Below are 24,671 nucleotides of genomic sequence, written 5' to 3' on the forward strand. Positions count from 1 at the left end.
ACGTGACGAAATACCCAAGATTTATTAAAAAATTGGCTTTTTCGCAAACTGTTCAGCTAGCTGGCGTACGAGGGGTCCATCAATTTGATAACAGAAAGGACCACTCTTAAGTTTTATCGAAAACTAGCGATCAGTGACATAAAATTGGAATTCTAACGATGGGTGCCGATGGCGGCCTGGTTTCAGCGAGAATTGCTCCTATGTAAAAATCGTGTGTCATCTTTTATTAACACTGACTGCATATCGCATACCCTTACCTCCCTATAGTAACCCAGGAAGGAGCAAGCAGCACGTGCCGCAGTTCTATGACCAGGCACGTGTCTCTCCGAGGGATAATTGTTGCAAATGTTGGTTTTTAATGGTAATGTGAGTGTGTTTTTCTAAAGGCTCCGATCTGTGGGGGGTCCTGTGTGCAGAAGCAAAGTTGATTGATGCATGATGTGATGATAAATTAGGGACTTTTAAGCGCAGGAAAGCGTGTCGATAAAGAATGAGACCTATCAATCAAGCCGATGGCGCTGCGAGGGAGATTCGGAGTTTACCCAGCGCGACAAAGTGTGTATGATCCGATTCAATGAGCATAACTAAGGACCTGAGTGAGTCATTATTGTTTGGCAGGATGGTTGATGGTCCTTCAAATTTGAAAGTTCGAAAGTTGAATTGAGTCAGTAAGAAAATTTGTTTGCTTTGGAAACAGAACGTTGAAAACCTCTTCAATTGTTCTCAAACAGACAAGAGTAGTAGCAGTAGCAGCAGCAAATTCGTTACGATCTGAACTGAATCGAATGGAGTTTTGCTGATTGCTTGCCAGCGGATAAATCCAACAGTGTGGCCATAATGCTGCCGAGAATGCAGTCTGGAGACAATCATTCTTTCTCACATCGTTGGTTCCGGTTGCAATTATCCGTTTGAGGCAGAAGCGTGAATAGGTATTGAACGGGAGTTATTTCCTTATAATCTTTTTATGTCTTTTGACATGTCGGCTACAAAGCAAAGCCATGCTGAAGGTGTCAGGGTCGATTCCCGGTCGGTCCAGGATCTTTTCGTAATAGAAATTTCCTTGACTTCCCTGGGCATAGACCGTACCTGCCACACGATATACGAATGCGAAAATGGTAATTTGGCAAAGAGAGCTCTCAGTTAATTACTGTGGAAGTGCTCTTAGAACACTACTCTGAGTAGCCGACTCTGTCCCAGTGGGGACGTTAATGCTAAGAAGCAGAAGATGTCTTTTGACAATTAAACACAGATTTAAATAGTCTTACAATATGGCTGAAGGCCTCAAAATAAAGATACCTGGTATAAAGAATCTTCGATCACTCTGGTCAATCACAGAGTACAACTACGAATCGGTCTTCCATGCTCATGCTCATAAAACTGATAAAAAAAGAATATCCTTTGTGGACTCAGCGTTCCGCCCCTAACTACAACACTGAACTTGATAGGGTAGATGTATTAATCTTCGCCCCCTCCCTAGTTTTCGCCCCCCTGGTAGAACATTAGCTTGTTCTAGATTGTAATAAAATAAAAATGTTTTACTTTTTAACTTATATAAAAGATTGGAATAAAATATACTTAGTTTCCAAATGTTACTAATTAAAGTAATCTTCTAAACCGCCAAATAATCACATATAAAAATGTGGAAAAAATGATACGCTATTTTTTGCGTTCATTGAGAAAAGCGTCTATTTTAAAAGGCAAGGAAAACATATTAAGATAACTATTTCATCTTTAAAAAATGAATAGTTCTGATAAGACATGCATCAGCAAGAGACACGAATAGATTTTTTCAACTATTCCAGCAATTATAACCAGTTTTAAACTATTTTTTCAGGGTGGCGAAAACTAAAGCACGTTTTTGTACGATTCTAATCTTCGCCCCTGGCGAAACTACCTGTAACGTTCTTTCAGTGGTGCGTGCATTAATTTTCGCCCCTCCTCGAAATTGTTCGAAAAACAAAACAAACTCATTGATTTATTAACTGTTTACAGGAGGTTACAGGAAGTTTAAAGGATTTTCTAAATGTACCGAATAGTTCCTTCTTCTTCGTATTACGTTTCACTGGGACAGAGCCTGTTCTTAGCTATTTATTCTCAGCAGTATTCATATGAGCACTTGCACAGTTATTAGCTGAGAGGTTTCTTTGCATAAGCTGCCATTTTCGTATCCTTTTATTCTGTGGTAAGCACAAAAACACTTTATGCCTAACGAAGTCAATATTATTCCCGTTAAGAATAGATCTTCGACCGACCAGGAATTGAACTCAGACACCTTCAGCATGGCTTTACTTTGTAGACGCGGACGTTACCACTAGAATTAGGTGGGATTAAGAACTTCATCAACGTTTTTCAACCGACTACTAAAATCTGTTTAGTTTACCATAATCTGGTAAAAATCCTGTGCAGTAAATGTGACCATTTCCATAGTAGCATTAACTACAAAGCATTTAAATCCGTGACACCTACCGTACAGCACAGTGTGGTTCAAATCAAGTTTATTTCTAGTCATAAATATTGCAATTCTGGTTAAATAAATAAATTTTCTTGTGTATTGATGTTGACTACACTTCAAAAATGTTAACAGATTTATGTAGTCTTGAAAATTGTTGGTGTAGTTCTTAGTTTTACCATGCATTCAGTAGTTTCTACAATAAAATTCATTTCAGTGTATGATATTTGTTGCTCATCATTATACTGATAGTCTGTGACGAAGAACAAATTGAACTTATTATTGTCAATCAAATAACCCACCATATTCAGCAAGAATGGAATAGAAACGAAATATGATCAACCGATTTTTAATATTAAATATTATTTTTACCACTACATGAGTTAATGGGTTTACCGCAGTACTTTTTTTCCGCATTCAGTTTTTGGCACTGCTAACATTATTTTTTTTTTTTTTTTTTTTTCTATCTTTATTAACGAGATTTTTAGCCCTGGGCTAGTTCATCTCGGGACCAACGGCTTTACTTCCCTTCCGAAGGAAGTCGTCACTACAACTTTTTTTTTGTCAGTGACTATCTCGGGGATGGGATTCGATCCCAGGTCCTCGGCGTGAGAGGCGTGTGTTCTAACCACTACACCAGGTCCGTCCCCCTGCTAACATTATTGAAAACGCTGAATATGATAAATTTCTCCCGAAATAACGGTACTTGATATAATTATTTAAAAAATATTGGAGAACTTTAATGTATGACATATCGGGGTTGATTCCGATATTCTGACATTGGATTATTTCATGTTGGGAAATTTCTCGACTTCCTGGGAATAATAACATATATCCAGGCTTCCGAATTCTCACTCACTCTCACGATAATGGATCTATCCCTCACAGCAATTTTCAGCGATTAGCTGCCTTGCGATTTTATCCGTCCACAAAACAAAGCGAAAATAGATAATTGCACATTTCCGCAGCTGTGAGAAGTTTGTTTTCTCTTTCTCCGATCCATGGAGAACTTTTCCTGTATCCATCGCCACAAGCAGCAGTTGCTTTTATGCACCAAATTAACCACTCCTTTCGTCAAGTTGGGGTGGTAGCATGGTTAGCGTGCACGCATCGCGGTTGTTTTTAGCAATGTACTAGGTTCGAATCCCGTCGCCGGCACTAGTTTTTGTTTATCCACATAGTGATAATTCTCGGGAGCAGTTGGTGAGCGAAAATATGATGGAGTGAAAAATAAATTATCCCCGGAGTGGAGTGGTTTTCGGTTATCCACCATCGTAGCTCCAGGGAAAATTAGTGTGAGCGATAAAAGATGTTCACGTGAGGAAGCGAAAAAAGCACTCTCCTTACGTGAGAAAAATCGTAGATTTCGCATCATTGATACGAAAATTCAGAACCCTGCATATATCACATAAATGCTACAAGAGCATAAATAATTACTTTGCAATAAATAAAAACAATACATAGTGAAAATCAGGACCTTCCATAGCCTTCGTTAGTAGGCGGCTACAAAGCAAATCCATGCTGAAGGTGTCTGAGTTCGATTACCTATCGGTTCAGGATATTTTTGCAATGGAATTTTTATTTGAGTTCCTTGTCCATGAAGTGTCATCGTGCCTGCCACACGGTACGACTGTAGAAATGGCAACTTATGTAAAGAAACCATTTAGTTATGAACTAAGTACTCTTTGAAAATTAAGCTGAGAATCAGGCTCTATCGGTTCAGGATATTTTTGTAATGGAATTTTTATTTGAGTTCCTTGTCCATGAAGTGTCATCGTGCCTGCCACACGGTACGACTGTAGAAATGGCAACTTATGTAAAGAAACCATTTAGTTATGAACTAAGTACTCTTTGAAAATTAAGCTGAGAATCAGGCTCTGTCCTAGTGTGGACGTAATGCCAAAAAGAAAAAGACATAGTGGAAATAGGCAGGATAAGTACCAGTGAAGATGAAAAGTGAGAAGATAATAAGTACTTGATTAAACTATCGAAAACCTGTACTTCAATTAATGGGGGCGAAGATTAGAGCATTAGTGGGGCGAAGATTGAATTTGGGGGGACGAAAATTAAAGCACACCATCAATCCAAAAATTATACTTTTTTCAATAGTAAAACTTTGTTTTGGATAACTTTGCAGCTTGATCATCCTAAAATAATAGATGAATAGTTGAATAAACCCAATAACATTATTTGATATTGATTAATAGAGTCAGAAATTTATTATTCCTGCGATTACATGGTTTAGGGGGGCGAAATCTAGTGCTTCTACCCTACATGATTCTTCGCCAGTACCTTCATCTCCAGAACGAACGAAAGAAAAACCATCATTTCTTCCATTAATGCCGTTTGCTCTAGTCATTTATTCTTCCAGCTCTGACTGTTTCTTATTCTCCCTTTTTTCCATTTTTCGCTCCAGGTTAATGCATTTAAACTGCTGATAAAGATGGCGAAAATTGTGCCAAATTATTCTCCATCCGGCCAGACGACATTGGCACTGGATTCCGACGTCTGAGATCTCCGTACGAAAAAGATTCCTGGACCAAACCGAGCCGAGAAGGAAATTGAATGAAGCTGTAATCACATCGTGGACCGGGAAAATTTAAGCTTCACCGGAAAAACGGACTCGTGCTCGTGCTAGTGGGCTGAAAGGACGAAGAGAAAAAAAGTTAAGCAAGCGAGAAAATTACGATAACACTGTTTGGCTTGGAAGGACGAAACGGCCACTTCTCCGTGCGGAGGAACGCGATTAATTTTACGGATGGAGTACGAATTTCGGCGAAAAAGTTTTTCCCGCTGTTGATTCTGCTGACTACGTCGTTGTTGTAACGACGGTACACTCGTCTGGGCCGAAATTGATGAAGTCACTTTGGAAAACGGACGAAGAAAAATCGTTGGGAAAAATCGTAGCTCTGTAAAAGGAAAATAATTTATCGGTGAGTGTTATTTTTTTCTTCCGTGGGACAGCGAGTCCCGGCAAAGTAATTCCAAACAATTGTGCGACCAATTTTTAACTTTTTATTGCCCATCATTGGCGGAGGGTTGGCCATCATCGTCGGCCCATCGTCATCATCGTGTGGCGGACACACAATGGTATCAGTTAAGGAAAAGACGATCATAATTTCTAAGGGGTCTTAGTTGAGTATGTTCTGAATATCTTTCAACGTCTTTGTATCAAATTGTTAAATGTTAAATTGTTAAATAAGGTATACAACACAAGTAGATCAGAAATTAAAAATTAATTTAGTACTATATCATTTAACTCCATTAATTTTTTTATGCTTTGACAGATACGCGTATTTCAACCTCAACTGTAAGGCTGTATTCAGTGTCTTGTACTCGACTTCTAGTACTTCTAGTCTAGCCCACGACACTGAAAACGGCCTTACAGTTGAGGTCGAAACGCGTCTCTGTCAAAAGATGCAAATTTTAATGAATTTAAATTATTTAGTACTAAATTTTGTTATTATTTATTTATAAGCATTTCACTAAACATCTCAAAGATTAGATATTATTTATTTCATTCCATTATTACGTTTTATCAGGGTTGTAGGACAAAAGGTCGAAGGACAGGAGGTCGAATGACAAAAGGTCGAAGGACAAAAGGTCGAATGGACAAAGGGTCGAAGGGACAAAAGGTCGAATGGACAAAAGGTCGAATGGACAAAAGGTCGAATGGACAAAAGATCGAATGGACAAAAGGTCGAATGGACAAAAGGTCGAATGGACAAAAGGTCGAATGGACGAAAAGCCCAAATTGTACCGTTGAAAGGATTATCGTACCCTCAGTTGCTAACATTTTAACCACAAATTCCTCCCTTCTCATCTGAAGTTTTTCCTTCTTTTATATGATAGCTGTTCTTCAGAACTATCGTTTGAAGCAATAATTTGTTTGATTGCTATTATTTTCCAGACAAAAGATTCATTTTCTGAATGTCGATTGTTATTATTTTGATACTTCAAAGCATAAAGAAATTATTTTTAGCTTTTTATTTGATACATTTTTAATAGAGATTTGTCCTTCTTTTATACATTGGCTGTTCTTTTGAAGTTATGCATTATAGTGATTTTATAATGTTGTAGACACTTGTATCGACGATTATTCCTTCTTTTATACAACGGCTGTTCTTCATGGATTTCACGTTTACACCTTTTATTTTTATTTTCTCAATTGATATGTTGCCTTCTTATAGATGTCGGATGTTCTTCATGCTTTACAGTGTTTATGAGCATTCCAATTGCATTTCTAACAAAGGAATTTCCTTCTTTTGAAGTTTTGCTGTTTTACAGCTATGCATTAGAGTTTTATCAGACTGTTGGTTTCGACTGATTTAAATTAGCATCAGGGAAAAATAATCATCCTTAGGTCCCAACTAGGGTAGAGTCTGCTTTTAAGCTACTCTAGCATTTACTGAGAGCTTTTTTGATAATTTGATCATTTTTGCATTTGTGCATCATGTTTTTTATTAGGAGACGATCTGCAACCCGAACCGTTAGAAGATAATTCAAGGAAGCCAGGTGTGATGTCGCATCACCGACGATCTGACATCTACCCATGCTCTGAATGGAGGTTAACAGAAAACACATACATTACTCTTGGACCCAGAATCATTTCTCTTCCGAACCACCAGATGGGTTCACTACGAGGAGAGGCTATTTCATATACAACTTTAACATATGCAGCAGAAAAAGCCTAGGCAAACTGCTTCGCCATAGGTGCTATAATTCCAGTATAATCTGAATGACAGGCGCAGTTACTGAATTCCAGCACCCAGCATTCCAACACATAGCACATCGAGTGGCATGCACCTCGATGTACTTAGAGTTACATAATTACCAGGAGAACATAAATGAACTAACGAGTACCGCCTTTCAACGCATCAGAATCGTAGTGTGCTGCGCTAGAACCACAAAAATTCTGAAATCGCGCGCTTGGGGAGATTCAACACATGCGCTGCTCGGTGCTACGCTCGCCATCGGTATCCAAAAAACAACTGCTCAGTAACGAAGAGTCTCTACAGCTATTTTTACCTTATTATGCAGGTGTCTAGATGGTCTACATGATACGGTTGAAAACGCGCAATCCGGAAGCTACAATCTCGATTCTCGTTTTAAAATTTTGTCTTCACATCAATTATTGTGCTGTTTTTGAACAACGCATGTGACGGCCCAGATAGCCGTAGCGGTAAACGCGCAGCTATTCAGCAAGACCAAGCTGAGGGTCGTGGGTTCGAATCCCACCGGTCGAGGATCTTTTCGGGTTGGAAATTTTCTCGACTTCCCAGGGCATAGAGTATCATCGTACCTGCCACACGATATTACGCATGCAAAAATGGTCATTGGCATGGTAAGCTCTCAGTTAATAACTGTGGAAGTGCTCATAAGAACACTAAGCTGAGAAGCAGGCTCTGTCCCAGTAGGGACGTAACGCCAGAAAGAAGAAGAAGAAGAAGATGTGACGAAGCGCATGAGATGCATTGAGAAATTACCCTAAAAAAAGCGAGGAACACCAACGTAGGTCTCAAAATGTACAGTGTACGGGTGAGCATGAAAGGAATGTGGCTCTTGCACATAAGGCTACAGCACGTACACAGTAACTCTGGATGCACTACGACCTGAAAAGTCTAACAAAATTTCACCCCGAAAAGACCCCGTTGACCAGCTGAAATTGAACCTCCCTCAGTATGGTCTTTCTGAAAATATGCGCGTATTCTATTTGAGCTGTAGCGCTTGTGATAACTTGCTTTTTTATCTAAATAACCTTTTGTTCTTCTTAAATTGTTGTCCATCCGACCTTTTTTGTCATTCGACCTTTTGTCCATTCGACTTTTTGTGCATTCGACCATTTTTGTCATTCGACCTTTTGTCCATTCGACCTTTTGTCCATTCGACCTTTTGTCCATTCGACCTTTTGTCCATTCGACCTTTTGTCCCTTCGACCTTTTGTCCCTTCGACCTTTTGTCCATTCGACCTTCTGTCATTCGACCTTTTGTCATTCGACCTTTTGTCCTTCGACCTTTTGTCATAGATTCTTTATCAGGGCCCTAAAAGATTTTAATCGTCTTTTGTTGCTAACGTCCCATTGTGCGCCACCACCAGCCCGAATGCTGCACTTTATGAGCTATTTTCATTGCGCGTTTTTCTTCGCGCTCATTGTTTTTCCAGCCCAACATATGGCGCACTGCAATCTGGGCGGAAAAAATGAATCACATTCACTGGGTTTGCAAGTCGCAGCCCGGTTCGGCAAAAGAAGGGAAATAAATGGGACGACCAACCAGACCAAGTCAGACCGTTTGCACGTGGCAGTTTGCGCGAAAATAAATAGTTGTTTGCACAAGCTGCTGAGCAAACGGCAGCAGCAGCAACAAAAGTAAATAAAATAAATAGGACTGAATGCAACTGCACAAAAAATACATTACAATAAATTTCCCTGATAACGGCATGAGCACCACTTGTTTGCGCGAGAATGTGGGTAATGAGCAGACAGTGGGATGAGTGCAGTTTTGCATTCAAGAGGGAAAAAATGGTTCACATGTGTGGCTTTAATGGAATCACAAGTTCTTTGGAATCCCTAAAGTGATACTAGTTTAAAAAGAATAGTCGTCGAAAAAAAAATAATAAAAATGGTATAACGGATGGATATTTGACAATAACATAGTATGTCAAGGGGCCTTCCTTAGCCGAGTGGTTAGAGTCCGCGGCTAGAAAGCAAAGTCATGCTGAAGGTGTCTGGGTTCGATTTCCAGTCGGTCCAGGATCTTTTCGTAATGGAAATTTCCTTGATTTCCCTGGGCATAGAGTATTATCGTACCTGCCACACGATATACGAATGCGAAAATGGCAACTTTGGCAAAGAAAGCTCTCAGTTAATAACTGTGGAAGTGCTCATAAGAACACTAAGCTGAGAAACAGGCTCTATCCCAGTGAAGACATTAATGCCAAGCAGAAGAAGATCAGAAGAACCTCCAGACCGGGCCAGATAGTATTTTGGCCTTGCAAAAATAAGTCAACGACTCAATTCAGATTTTGTTGGTGCTATTTTGTTACAAATGATTCATCAAATATACAGGTATCAATATAGCGGCAAATAATGCAAATATTTTATTATTGCGAAAGGTTGGAGTTCGTTTTCATGAAACCACCAAAAACAATTCGGTCCAGTCTAACCACCGACCAAATAAACTCAAGACATTTGAAACCTTTGTACCATCTTCGTACGGTCTGTTGGGAAGTTTTCGGCCTTCCATTTTTGTTTTATGGTGGTGGAGTTATTATTGTCCAGACAATCTATATTTCGATTAGGTATTCTTCCTCGTTGTGCTACCCAAACAAATAATAGTGTTTAAAACTGATAACCAATCTAATAATATTAATATGAATTCAATCTATATAAATAGAAATGGAACGATGTTTGTATGTCACGAAATGGCTTACGAACGGGTCAACGGATTTGAATGATTCCTTCTCAGTTTTGTTCGTCAAGGGTTCCGACGTGTTTGTGTGTATAAAAATCCCAGGATAGGATAGTATAAGTGTATAAATAAAGCTGCTGACATTTTCATAAAGAATCACCCTTTTTATTGACATTTGCCATTCTTCATAACTAAACCGACAAAACATTTTTTTTTGTGTGAAGGCTGTTGAAATTCATCATTAGAAACTTTCCCTTCTTTCAAACAAATGTCAATCTGTTGAGACATGGGTTTGTACACAAATTATGTCACGCAAAAATTTGACATGTTTGATAAGCTCTCCCCTTGTCAATTTTGTAAGGCATGTGATATTTCTCACAACTCCTTCCCCACCTTTGGAGCGAGACATAATTATCATGAACTTTTCGTAGTAATAGTGGTATTATCTTTTTTTCATTAGATGCACCAGCCTAAGGTTACCGTGACGAATCAAAATCCGGACGGTACCAATATACGGATATTCTGCTAACTTCTACTGAATAAAATATGAATTTGAATAAATATGTAACTTTAGTGATGAACATATGACCTAAATAACATTGCTCATGATTTTACTACATTTTTTGATCTAGTAGCCATTCTCAGATAATTAATAAAAATAGAAATGAAAATGTAACCTCAGCTTCACACCATTATTTCGTAGTGCAGTTTTCGTGGTTCAAGTCCACCAACAATTCAAAGAGCGGTCAAATTGACAATAATTAATTTCAGAAACATTGCATGCGAATTGTTGCAAACCTTAGTTTGTGTTTAAAGATGTGAAATGAATGATTGAAATGTTTTAAAACAGTGAAAACAAATTTAAAAGGACATTTTTTCGTATAATAAATGAGTGCCCGGATTTGTGAACCATGAATTTGAAATCCGGACGCTATACGTTTAACTTGTAGTTTGCTTAAGTGAACAATTATTTTGTAATACAACTGCACCGAAAACTGCAGGAAATTCAAAAGAAAAAGTAAATGGTCATGTGTTACGGGACGGACTATTGGACGTTTCGAAAACCTCTCCAGACAAACTCGTTGTTTAGCAGAGTAAGCTTAAAGAGTTTTAATTTTCTTCGTGTACTGTCCGTCGTTTGTAACTGCTTATTTGTCAATGTTTTGTGTTGTGGATTTTATAAGTTTAGGATACAAAATAGAAATTTTAGTGGATTTTAACAATGGAAATAACTTTTCACGTGTTCGTCTTCTAACTTTCTGTCGTTTTGTCAAACATAGGTTTACGTATGTAAGGTACGAGGTGTCAGTTAGGTGTCAGCGAAGGTTTTAGGAATCGCCACTAGATGATAGCGAATTTGTCGGGGCGGTACTGAACGCAGTGGGTTGCGTCGCGTACATACCCCTCCCCGTATTGCTGCCAGAACCTTCAGCTATACCAGAATCTCCAGCGACGTTCAGTATAGCCAACTTGGATACCGGGCGTTGGTGAACTCCCATCGTAGTCTGCACGTCTACTCGCCTAACTCGTCCGTCCTTTCCTGGATAAAATCGCTGGATTCGTCTTCGCGTCTAGCTGTTTCTCTCCTTTTCGCTGGCTATCATCACCAAATCTCCCACTTGAACGTTCCGCAACTCTCCGAACCATTTCGATTGAGGTGACATGATCGGGAGATACTCCTTGATCCAGCGTCTCCAGAAGTTGTCCAGCATAACCTGGATAGCATTCCAGCTGGAACGAAGAGCCGCTGATTCATCCGTAGGCTTCGTAGTTGGTTGGACCACCCCACTGGAGCTCAGGAGCAGAAAGTGGTTGGGTGTTGGCTTCGTGCTCTTCACTCTCCAAGGGTAGGTAGGTCAGTGGGCGTGAGTTCACCAGGGATTCGACTTCTGCAAGAACTGTAGACAAAGCTTCATCGTCGGGATTTCTGTCTGTCAGCAGACAACTCAGTCCTCTCTTAACGCAGCGAACTAGTCGCTCCCATACACCCCCCATGTGAGGAGCGTACGGTGGATTGAACTTCCACTGGGTCCTGTTGTTGGTAAAGGTGGAAGCCAGTGTTGCATTGATTGATTGTATTTGTTTCGACAGTTCACTGCTGACTCCCTGGAAGTTCGTCCCCTGGTCCGAATAAACCTCCTGTGGGGCTCCTCTTCGTGCGATGAATCTCCGGATAGCCTGTTTGCACGAGTCCGTTGATAACGAAGCAGCTACCTCCAAATGTACTGCCCTGGTAGTCAGGCAGGTAAACAGAGCTACCCATCGTTTGACGCTTGCCCGTCCCACGCGAACATTCAGTGGTCCGAAATAGTCCAGTCCTACGAAGGTGAACGCTCTCACGTAGGGCGTAAGCCGCGCCAATGGCAGTGGACCCATTTTTGGTACCTGGGGTACAACTCGGTATACAGAGCACCAAACGCAGAATTTCGTAGTCTTCCTTACGACGACCCTAAGCTTCGGGACATGGTATCTTTGTCGCATTTCATTGACGACCGTTTCTCCATTTGCGTGGCCATATTTCCGGTGGTACCAGTTTACCAGAAGGTGCGTTGCATGGTGGTCTTTGGGCACGATAACCGGAAACTTCGTCTCGTATGAAACATGCGGTGACGCTGAAATCCGGCTGTTCTTCCGGATGATATCTCCTTCGCCCAGAAACGGTGATACAGTCGCCTCTCCACATCTCGATATCGAAGGGACCATCGAGATAGGGAGAGATCGAGACAAAGAACATTAATTTAATGAGCACTAGATTGAAAATCACTCCGTTACTAGGAAAATAATAAACAAACAAACTTCATTTCAAGTTTTCAATTTGTTCTGAATCATTTGAATCTGGTCTAGTAACCTTTGATAATGTTTATATCGACATATGGAGAGAAAATTGGGAACAAACAATCAACAGGTACACATCGAGATATGGAGATATCGAGATAAGGAGGATATCGAGATATGGAGAGCGAAATCGTATGCAGAATGAAGGGACCGAAGCAATCATCGACATAGGGAGAGATATCGAGATGTAGAACATCGAGATGTGGAGAGTCGACTGTAGCTTGTAGATTTTGCTGCTTTTCTCCACAGGCTTCTGTTGACTCTCGGGAACGATTCGATTTTTTTGTAGAAGCGCAAACTCCTCCTGAAACACTTCCGCCTGCACCATCTTCCAGACCGAGTACTCGGCAAGATTCAGCTCCTCACTGGAGAGCGTATCCCCTTTTCTCGCAGAGCCGGCCCTTTTCCGTAAGCAATTGTTGTAGAAACGGCGCACGTAAGCAACAGCTCTGACAAGTCTCTCCCATTTCGAAAATCGTTGGAACTGAATTACAGGTTCAGCCAAGGTCTGCACATGAACATGTACACTCCTCAGCTCTTCGGTCGTACACTGCTCCGATGTGGTTTCCTCCTTGGGCCACTGACTCTCGTCCTCGTTTAAGAATGCAGGACCGTTGAACCACCTGCAGCTCTCCAAGTAGTTGGGACTTTTACCCCATTTCGTGGCCTCATCCGCCACATTCTGTTTCGATGGCACCCATCTCCAGTCAGCTACGCTTGTTTCCTCCAGTATCTCCGTAACACGGAATGCCACGAACTGACGATATCGCCTTTGATCGGAACGGAGCCATGCGAGCACAGTTCTGGAATCGCTCCACATTACTCTGCGCTTCACTGGAATGGTATGGTTGTCCACGATGGTCTTCATTAGCCGCGTCCCAATCGTTGCCGCTTGAAGCTCCAAGCGAGGAATAGAGAGAAGTTTTAACAGTGCTACTTTAGTCTTCGCTCCCACCAAGCTGCATCGAACCTCCCCTTTGTCAACGATCCTGAAGTAGGCGACAGCCGCGAAAGCGCTCTCGCTGGCGTCGACAAAGATATGTAGCTCCAGAGATTCGTATGCTTCCTAGCTGTATCCCGGGAAGTAACACCGTGGTATCCTTACTTTGTCCAGCAATCGTAACACCTCCAACCACTGTTGCCATCGAGGAAGCATTTCGACAGGAATTCGTTCGTCCCAGCCAACATTCGCTCTCCAAATTTCCTGAATGATGACCTTTCCTTCTACCACAAATGATGCAATGAGTCCCAGAGGGTCAAACAGGCTCATCACTAGCTTCAAAACTTCTCGTTTGGTAGGAACAACAGCTACGTCGAAGAGGCGCTCCAAATCGCTTCGGAAAGTTGTCGTGTAGGAGAACATGTCCTCGTTAGGCAACCAGACCATTCCCAGAATACGTTCTTGCTGACTGTCTTTGTCCATCACGAAACTTTTAACCGCTTGAGTGTTCTGTTCTCCGATACGCCTTAATACTTCTGGGGAGTTCGACATCCAATGCCGTATCTGGAACCCTCCTCGTTCGTGCACGGTTTTCACATCTAAAGCCAGTTCAACCGCTTCGTCGACAGTGTCGACGCTATCGAGATAGTCATCGACGTAGGTGTTATCTTTGATGGCGACCGCTGCTCTCGGGAACTCTGCTGCATGTTCGTCGGCGTTGATATTCTTCGCATACTGCGTGGAACACGGCGAGCAAGTTGAACCAAAGATTGCCACATCCATCACGAAAACCTTCGTAGCTTCCGCTGGACTATCCCGCCATAGGAACCTCTGGGCTTGTCGGTCTTCCGGTCTTATCTGCACCTGATGTAGACGAGACTCCTTGTACGGCGGCGGCCGCATCCCACACGATACGTAGTTTATCGGGCTTCCGAGGGTTTACAACGATGCCTAGTGGTAGGTACCACACGCGTTTAGGATCCGATTCTTCCAGCTCCCTTGGTGTAGCTTGATGGGCGTAACCTTTCACCTGATATTCAGACATCTGCTGCCTTACTTTTTCGTAAAGATCGGGTGACTTTGAGAGACGGTGTTCGAGGCATTGGAGACGCCGCTCAGCCATTGGCCGGCTGTTCGGAAATTTGACTTCGTCCAACTTCCAGAGCAGGCCCGTTTGGTATCTTCCAGAGGGAGTCCGAACCGTCGTCGCCTTAAGTATTTCTCGTGCTCGTCGATCGTCTTCCGACTCCGTTACGGTCGATGCAGATACTCCTACGCTTTCCGTCGTGAAGAACTGCTTTACCAGCTCGTTGAGATCGTCGTCGTGGGAACGGGTGCACACGTGGAGTACTCGATGCGATGGATCTGGCTCCATGGTTCCTGATCGGCCAAACACAACCCATCCTAGCCTGGTTTTGGTGGCTACAGGTTCGTTTGCCTTTCCTTCTCGTTGCTTCAGGGAAGTCTTTACTTTAGTGTTATCCAGCCCGATTAGAATGCCGGGAACTCCATCGCTGTAACTCCTAACGGGTAATCCTAGCAGATAAGCAAAACGAGTTTTCAATTCCTTGAAATGGACCGATTGTTTTGGTAGGTCAAGACTCTCCACTGTTTGCACGCCTTTCAACTGAAACTGCTTGCTTTGTCCTACTCCGGAAATGATGAGCTGAACTTTCCTGGAATCTTCTTCGGTTCGTTTCACTCCATTCGTCCATTGCATGCACAATGGAGATACAGGTCCTTCCACGCCGAGTTGTTCAATTAGTGATTTCTCGACTAATGTTGAGTCTGACCCTCCATCAAGTAAGGCAAATGTTTGGACAGATCTCCCATTGGTGTGTAGCATGACCGGTATAATTCGGAACAAAACTTTGTTGTGGAGATGTTGATGAACAGTAACCACTCCTGTTACAGCACTTGAAGATGGGGCACAATCTTGCTCTTGCTTCGGGTTGCCGGGATGAAGTAGCTTATGGTGCCGTTGCTGACAACCTCCTGCGCTGCACACTGACGCCTTGCAGGGCCAGTTTCCGTGTGGGTAGAGACATCTTCTGCAAAGGTGAAGTTCCTGTACAATCTTCCACCGATTCTCCAGCGTTTTGGATTTGAACGATGTACAGTCCTTCGGCTTGTGTCCGCTTATCTTGCAAACCATACAGGGCTTGTCGCTAGCCCCCACTGATGGTTTATCGCACTCCGTTTTCATCATCGTGGACTTGTGTTCTCCATGGCTCTTACTGGCGTAGCTTTCCGAAGAATGCGCGTTGATAACGGCTCTCCCCTTCGATTTCTCCGGTTTATCCATAACCGGCGTTACTCGACTCGCTGCATCGACGATGACGTTCATATAGTCCGAAAAAGCTCGTAAATCTGCTCTCGCCACCCGCTGCGTGTAAAACGCCCAGTCTAGCTTGATGTTTGCTGGAAGTTTGTCGACCAGCTCGTTGGTTAACATTGGGTTTCCTAAGTGCAACTCTTGGCCAGTCGCAATCAGGTGAGCACAGAGATTCCGCACTGCTAATCCGAAATTGATAATGCTTTCCAACCTGTCGGATCGCGGTGCCGGTGTTGCTCGTACCTCTGCTAGCAATGTCCCAATGATGGCCTCTGGTCGTCCGTATAGAGTGTTAAGCGTGCGCAGGATCTCCGGAACGTTCAGCGGATGAAGCAAGAAACAGCTGACCGCCTTCCTCGCTTCTCCCTTCAGGCAACGTTGAAGCCTCATGAGGTTCTCCGAATCACTGTACCCACAGATTCTCGTTGACGTTTCATAACTGCTCCAAAATAATGGCCATTCTGCAGGATTTCCCGAAAAGGCCGGAAGTTCTTTCGGGACAACGTGGCGGGCTGCCAGTTGCTGAGCGGTAGGAGCGTTGAGTAGTTGAGCGTCGAAACTTGATGACGATACAGGATGTGCAGCACCAATGATTTCTCTCTGTTGAAACGGTGGATTGAAGTAGCTGTGCATCGGTGTGGAGTTACCAGCGGATGGGAAAACTCCTGATGGTGCGTTCATCCCCGCAGGATGCACTGATGCTGAACTAACCACTGGAGCAAGATGTGTAGGATGCCGTAGGTGGTCCACCCTAGAGTTGATCCCGGGAGCCGAGATCGCACCACTGTTGAAACAGTCGCTCCAAAATTGAGAAGAATCCACTGTTCTGTCACTAACACCGGGATTCACTGCTGTTGGAACACCGATAGCATGACTAGCTCTTGCCGAACTCGGACCGGCCACATTACTCGCGAGCGATTGAACGTTTGACAGGGGAGGAAACTGGGGAGCGGAGGAACCCATTGAGAGGGAGAATATTGGGTCCTGATAACTCGAGACACTAAGCATTGCCGCACTGCTAGAGTGCACAGTTCTAATTGGATTTTGATTCGTTTGTGTAACGGATGGAATTGTTACGATATCTCTCATGGCCCTAAACTGATTTGACCCAGTGTCGCCTACTAGGGAAGAGACGCTAACTGCTACGTTAGCATCGTAAAATTGCCTGTTTCGGTTAGAAATGGATGTGCTAGGTGAGAATACATCTCCACGTGCCCTACTACCTACATTTGTATCGGCTATTCTAACTTGTCTCCGCGGTGTACTTACCGGAGCCGAACCTACATACAAACTTGGTTCAACTTCCAGTGCTGTGTTGGCGGGGTCGATCCGCACCGAGTAGGTGCGATTGTGTTGATCCTCTTGGGCGAGCTCGACGTCATCAGGCTGGCTAGCCTGTGGATGTGTTGTTGTAGGTGCCACGAAGGGAGTAGACTGACACGTTGGAAGCAGTGCCGGGGCGCTCGTGGTTGGTCCGAGATTCATGCTAGAGAACGGCGAAATCATATCCATCCACCCGCTCGTTACTGTGGCGGCGACGGCTTGATTTTCGGGTACGTTGATATCATTCGCTGCGATCGTTTTCGGTGGCTCAAAGGGGTTTAGGTTGTGCACTGCTGTACCGTCTTGCTGGTTTGCTGAACTGCTCTGCTGTGACGTGAATCCAGTGGAGATGCATTCCCCAGTTTTGGTATTCAGGGTCACCTGCTGGTTATCAATCCATATGCGCACTCTCTGGGCGCTTTTCAGACTGCTTCGCCTACTGCGCACACTCCTGTTGTCGTCCCCCTCGTCCACTTGCGCAAGCAGCAAATCGTACTTACGCGTGATGAACACTTTCTCTAACTCGATCTTGTCGGCGATCGCCTTCTCGTTCCTTTCTCGTTCGAGCCGTAACATTTCCCTTTCTGCCTTTTCCCGTTCGGTCATCAATCTCTCCTGAAGAAGTTTTTCCTCCGCGAGCTGTTGCATTTGTAACTGCAACCTCGCCTCCCGTGCGCTAGCTGTGGTAGAGGCAGCCGAGGAGATTGAGACGGACGGCGCGGGGTCTCTGGGCCTACACAGATCGCAGTAGTATGGGCTAGACGTAGCCGACGTACCATCCTCACCACCGGCACACGAATTGTGGTACCGATTGTGGCATTTCACACACTCGATCATCTGACCGCTGTGGGTTGGCTGCTCACAGAGTGTACAACACCTTTCGGCAGCTGCGTCGCTCGACATATATCGCTGTTCCTGTGATGGTAATTACCACTCAATCAGCCGGATGGTTGAGTATAAAACTCTTTAAGATTGTTACGGGACGGACTATTGGACGTTTCGAAAACCTCTCCAGACAAACTCGTTGTTTAGCAGAGTAAGCTTAAAGAGTTTTAATTTTCTTCGTGTACTGTCCGTCGTTTGTAACTGCTTATTTGTCAATGTTTTGTGTTGTGTTTAAGTTTAGGATACAAAATAGAAATTTTAGTGGATTTTAACAATGGAAATAACTTTTCACGTGTTCGTCTTCTAACTTTCTGTCGTTTTGTCAAACATAGGTTTACGTATGCAAGGTACGAGGTGTCAGTTAGGTGTCAGCGAAGGTTTTAGGAATCGCCACTAGATGATAGCGAATTTGTCGGGGCGGTACTGAACGCAGTGGGTTGCGTCGCGTACATGTGTGAAATGAAATTGAAGTGAAAAAGTCGATTTTATGATGACGATTTTTGCAGATTATTGTCTTGCGACTACAACCAAAAGATGTAAGTCACCAGAACACTGAATAATCTTGATAATTCCTTTTTTAAACCATTATTATGTGCTTCCATGTATTTAACAACAAAAATATAATGTATAGTCACAATTAAAATGAATTTCATTTATTTTATTTGAATTTAGCTGGCCAATGCTTGGGTGTCCGGAAAGTGATTCAACTGTGTCCGGCTTTTTGATTCACATGTCCGGATTTGAAAACAAGGCATGTGTAATAAAAATCATTATCTTCATAATATATATAATTATTTTAACTAGAATATTTGTAACTTTCATCAAGATCTGAGACGAGACTAGCGAAGACGGTCTACTTTTTGATTACTTAGTTTTTTCTCATTCCAATTTGTGCTTATACCAATCATGCGCAAGCCGTTCACAGATTCACGTGAAACCTCTCATCAAAAAATGATTGCTTTTGCATCACACCGAATCGTTAATAGCTTTTTGAGTTAAATTCCATGCCAGCAAACGTAGCAGACATCAGCAATAATTAATTTTGTATTTAGATTTATTAGCAACTTTGGTGCAAACTTCTTAAAAAACGACGGGCTGCATTTGACGTTTCGTGACATCGGAAATCGGGCTTCATATCACGTTGATATTTTTCCTCATCACGAGTCTCTCTCAGATGAGCGTCCGGGTATTGATTCATCACGGTAAATATAGAAAGAAAAAAATCTTTTTCTCTCTGACATGACGTTTCGACTGAAATAGAGTTCTGTTTGATCTTTCGACCTTGACACTTGCTTTTGCCGAGGCGAGCGACGAGGGCAGGATCAAACATGTCGCGCGTTGGTCTAGTAAGTGAAAAAGTGGCGTGACCGGTGAGTTCGGTTGGAGTGACTGAAAAAGTGCCACGATCGGTTAGTTCTGTTTGATCCTTCGACCTTGATGCTTGCTCCTGGGCAGTGCGTCAAGAAAGCCCGAACATTTATTTTTTTATTCTTTTTGGGTCGTGCGCTTATTTTTTTTTCCTGAGTGCTTTTTTATAGCCGAGCAAACGAGTGAAGCCGAAAGTGGATTGTGGCTGCTCAGTCAAGGATAACGGATCAATTGGTGAGCTCGTTTCATGCTACTATTTCTAATCTATAAAATATGTATGACTGCACATTCAATCGTTACAATGGTGGGATGTAAATATGATTTTTCAACAAACTTTGGATGGTTCGTCACTGTGAGTGCCGACACAAACTCTGATTCATGATTTATTTATGTTTAACATTTTTTTTTTCAGAACACCTCTTATATACCTATATTTTTGTAATTAAAAACACTTTGAATGGTTCGACACTACAAGTGTAGACTTGCGAAAGGTTCACTTTATTCAACAAACTTTGGATGGTTCACCACTGTAAGTGTCGGCATAAGAATAAGAGTGTTCTATGATGTCCCAACCAATCGAGTTTTTTGTTTCTTTTCAAATGAGTAAAATATAATAACACATGCTTTCGTCCTGACAGCTGTAGGAATGTTACATTTAGGTATTTGTTCAACAAACTTTGAATGGTTCGTCACCTCAAGTGTCGGCATAATTTTCCTCTACATAGAAATTGTTCATATCAAATGAAAATATTATATTTACGTATAAGCATGTATATATCTCACAAATCATTGTTTATCATGGTCTAATCGCTTATCAAAGTGAATCCTATGACCCAACGATCCTCCCCATTAACAAACATCCCTCCCAGTAACCTTTGTGGAGATGCAGAGGCAAAAACAGTCTCCAAAAAGCAAAGGTTACACACTAACATTCCTTCCCCCAATCCCACCTGACTGCAAGGACGTGGCCGGCGCCGTTATTGACCCTGTATAAATAGAGGCACTGAATTATGCACATTGAAGAAGATTATGGCCAATACCAGCCAAACTTCTAGTTGATTCTTTGTGCATTTTCACTGACTTCGGTCAATCACGGAATAGCAACCATTGATATGTGTAGTCAGTCTAAGCTAAGCTAAGCTAAGCTGACATGACGTTTCGACTGAAATAGCCTGTTTCTTCGCTTATTGTTCATATGGGAACTCCAATAGTGATTAACTGAGAGCAGTATTCAACAATTGACAAAAAATCACCATGTCCTGGAGAGTAGAAGAATTTTCCTAGCCGAAAAGATCCTAGAGCGACGGAATTGGAGCCCTTGACCTTCAGCTGTCGTCTTGCTGAACAGTTGCGCGTTAGTCGCTACGAATATTACTACAGTCATCTACACCGCAAAAAAATCCGCCCATGCTTATATTTGGTGCATTCCGGGAAGTGGAATTCTGGTAAATGGGTTTCCGGGAAATGTCATAGAATCTAAACAATACATTATTGACGATAAACAGATCGCTATTTTCCCATTGAAGAAGACAAATGAAATTTCTCAAAACACTTCTTATTGGACTCCATCAATTTCTGCAAGGGTTATTCATAGAAAAAAAAAATAGAAACAAATCCTTGGAGAGTATCTTAATGAATTTCTGGAACACTATTAAATGATGATACTTTGAGGCGTTCTTGGAAAAAAAAAATTCATAATTTCTTGATGAAATTCTAGAGAAATCCCTTCAAATTTGCTTCGAATAAATTCTTAGAAGAACTTGTGGAATTTTTTGCCACTATTTGGAGGATAAACCCGCGCATGCATGGAGTTAAAAACACGCAATTCCAGTAAATAAATATTGTCGATACCGAGTGAGGGAACGTCGACTTATGAAAGTTTTAAATAACTCACAACTCAAAGAAATTTTCAACAAAAGTTGTTATATAAGGACTGTGACGACCTAACTTTGAAAATTCAAAGTTTGGTGTCTTAATTCTTTGCTTTTTTTTCTACACTTTAAGGCTAAGTAGCCCGTCATTCGTTTTGACAGCCATGTTGACATTGAAGCTCACAATTTCAAAGCGATAAAACTCAGTCCATATAGTTACCAATGATCCGGAAAAGTAACTCTATATGTGACCACATGCAGACAGTTTTCTGATACTTTTTCAGCTGCGTCAGTGCAATACCAGCTGACTTTCATTAATTCGAAATTGTGAAAGAATTTGGCAAAAATCATCAACGACGCGTACAAATTTCTATGACGGCCTACTCTGCCTTAAATTTTATTGGAGTTTAAGTATATGCTTCAAATTGATTGAGTGGAAGTTATTTGCATCTACTTTTCCATTTTTATCTTAACATAGTAAAAACCTCTACCATGGGATTCTCAACATGATTTTGTTACTGGTAAAGCTGAACTATCCATAACAATAAAAAAAATCTGCCCAACTTTCATTAGCTCTACGATACTTTCCCTTTCCGTAATCCATGTAAATGTGCCAAAAATGAGGCATAATAGAGATATTCATGTTGTAAGCACGAACTGTATGTATTAACATATCAAAAGCATCCATGCTTTTTTTAACAAAGACCATGTCCCGATATCTGTCCAAAAATAACAAACTGTTGGTGAACCTTTGAATAAAAGGTGTTTTCTGTAACTTAAAGTCTTTATTCCTTCAGCGCGTTTCGGATTTTTGAACCATCACTTTTGAGGTTTTGTATGTTTTTACCACATATTTCATATGGAACTCTAAAAGCCTAGCAATTGCTAAAGATGCCTTTTTATCCACGGCTGCTACGCCAAAATGTTAAAAAGATCAAAACTTCAACCCTTCCTGTTTATTGAAATATTTTCAAATTTTCGGATGGAATAAAAATTAACATTTTTTTTACATTTGTTCCATTTTTTTTTCATGAAGCTATGTGAGTTAATTTTGGCACTTTCTGTCAATTTGGCGAAATAGTTTGTTTCTATGCTCTGTTTGATTTATTGTCTCAGAAAAACAGAGCTATTTTTGAGACTATTACCTATTAAATGGAACAAACTTGAAGTGTATATAGTACAGCATCAAATTTAAGTTGGGCAACCGAATCGTCGTGCATAACACTTAGGTTGGAATGGTATAAGAAACATGTTCGTTGTCTAAAAAAAAACTGCCCAACATTCTAGGTTATGAGATTCTTGGGATAGAAATCTTTTGAAAATATACTGCAGCGCCACTGAACGAACAAAACTGGATCCGGAGATATTCCAAAAATCCTTGGGGGACCGACGCGTAGCCATAACCCACGTAAATATCTCAGGCTACAGAATTATTATCGTATTCGAATATTCACTCATCGAAATTATATATTAATGCGAGTATGCTGTGAAAAGTAAAGCAATTTGGTGCAGCCGTCTTTGAGTAATGGGCATTTATGTTTCTGGTACCACCCTGGACAAATAAAGATCTTGAAAACTCTAAACAACCTTATATCGTAATTTTCAGATTTCTCCAAGAATATTGAACCGATTTGTATGATTTTTTCAGAGTAGCTTCTCATTTCTTGGTATTGTATAGTTATATTTTTTTTTTTTGATAAATTGACCTTAAACAAAATAGCCGCCAAAGACATTTTATATGGAAAATGTCGGTCCCCCAAGGAATATCAGAATATCTTCAAAACTAGATCCCTAATGATTAATATCGATGCGGCTTCTTAAATTAGAAGAGTTTTTTGAGATCTTGTGAAAAATTGGTGCGAAAATATCAAGAAACAAAAAAGTTATCGCGATCTGAATATTTTTTTGGTGGTATAAAATGAAGCTGCCGGTAGAGGGGTTAATCTGTATCAGGAAGATTACAGTCATCTAAAACTATTTGTCGAAAAAACTAACCTTCTTGCTTTTTATTTTTTTGAATTATAAATATTGAACTCGGAAAAATTGCGACACTTTGTTTTGAATGTAACTTTCTATCGCGTGAGTAAAAGTTAATGAAATTTTGGGTAATACTAGCTTAGAGTGTTATGTTTATGTGTGCAAAATTGTATCTGTCAAGTAGTTTTCAAGATGCATTCGAAACAAGAAGAGCTACGCCAGTAAATCTTGGGCGCGGTGATCGTTATTCCTTATCAGTCGCACAGATGGATGGGCAAAAGGCTTGAAATTCACCATTCCACCGTGTCCCGCGTAGTGAGGATGTTCCAGGAGACGAAGACCTTGAAGCGGCCGAAATCCTAAAACGGAATACCCATAGAAGGCGCGTAAGATAAGGCACGACGTGGTCTAAAAGGTCAATTCGTCGAGGTGGTTCTTCCAGCAGGCCATGGCGGGCGGGCTGGGCTACGTGTTTTCAAAGACAGAAAGGCGCCAAACCAGACTGACAAGCAAATCACGGTGGCCAAATTGCGTGCGCGGTAGCTGCATCGTGAGCGGCTGTTCAAACCAGGCTGTTTCGTCATTGACCACTAGAAATACATCAAAGCGGGCACCAAACAAATCCCCGGCCTAGAGTTTTTTGTCAGTACGTCCAGCATGAAAGTTCCGGAAGAGATAGATTCGCGAACAAGTACCTTTTGCGGCAGGTGATCTGCGAGTGCGGACAGTACAGCAAGCCGTTCGTTACAACCGGCATCAGAAACGGGCAGATTTATCGAGAGGAATGCTTGCAGAAGCGCTTGCTGTCCTTCCTCGGCTTTCACCGTGGTCCCACGCTGTTCTGGCCAGATCTCACATCGTTCCATTACGCCAAGCCTGAAATGGATTGGTACGAAGCGAAGGGCATTAATGTGGTCCCGAAGGAAGCGAATCCACCCAATACACCAGAACTTCGTCCGATCGAAAAGTTTTGGGCGAAAATGATGAAGAAGTTGAAGAAATGCGGAAAAACATTCGAAACCGATGAAGCTTTGAAGAAAAACTGGAAGAAATTGTGTAGGAAAGATGGACAAATTTTTCCCGAGTCTCATTTTTCCCGAGTTCAGTTTTTAGAAGCTGTCTGGAAATATTACTAGTGACATCTAGGGAATAAAATTTGGAGCAATTTTATCACTATCAGACAGATATTGGGGCTCTCAACTGTTTGGAGAAAACATAAAATTTTAAGATATCCGGATCTTCAGATACATAAGATTGGAGAAAAAATAGTACTAGCAG

The 24,671-nt window shown here is 41.7% G+C and overlaps 1 protein-coding gene across 2 annotated transcripts in view; it reads left to right on the forward strand.

Annotated features, from left to right (window-relative positions):
- Nucleotides 1-24,671, forward strand: part of LOC5563684 (protein amalgam) — a 300,411-nt gene that overhangs the window by 86,524 nt on the left and 189,216 nt on the right. For both annotated transcript variants that reach the window (XM_021853682.1, XM_021853683.1), the window contains exon 2: nt 4,866-5,382. The gene's annotated coding sequence lies outside the window, so the exon portion shown is untranslated. The remainder of the gene's footprint in view (nt 1-4,865; nt 5,383-24,671) is intronic.

Source organism: Aedes aegypti, chromosome 3 (assembly GCF_002204515.2).
Source record: "Aedes aegypti strain LVP_AGWG chromosome 3, AaegL5.0 Primary Assembly, whole genome shotgun sequence".
NCBI classification, from domain to species: domain Eukaryota; kingdom Metazoa; phylum Arthropoda; class Insecta; order Diptera; family Culicidae; genus Aedes; species Aedes aegypti.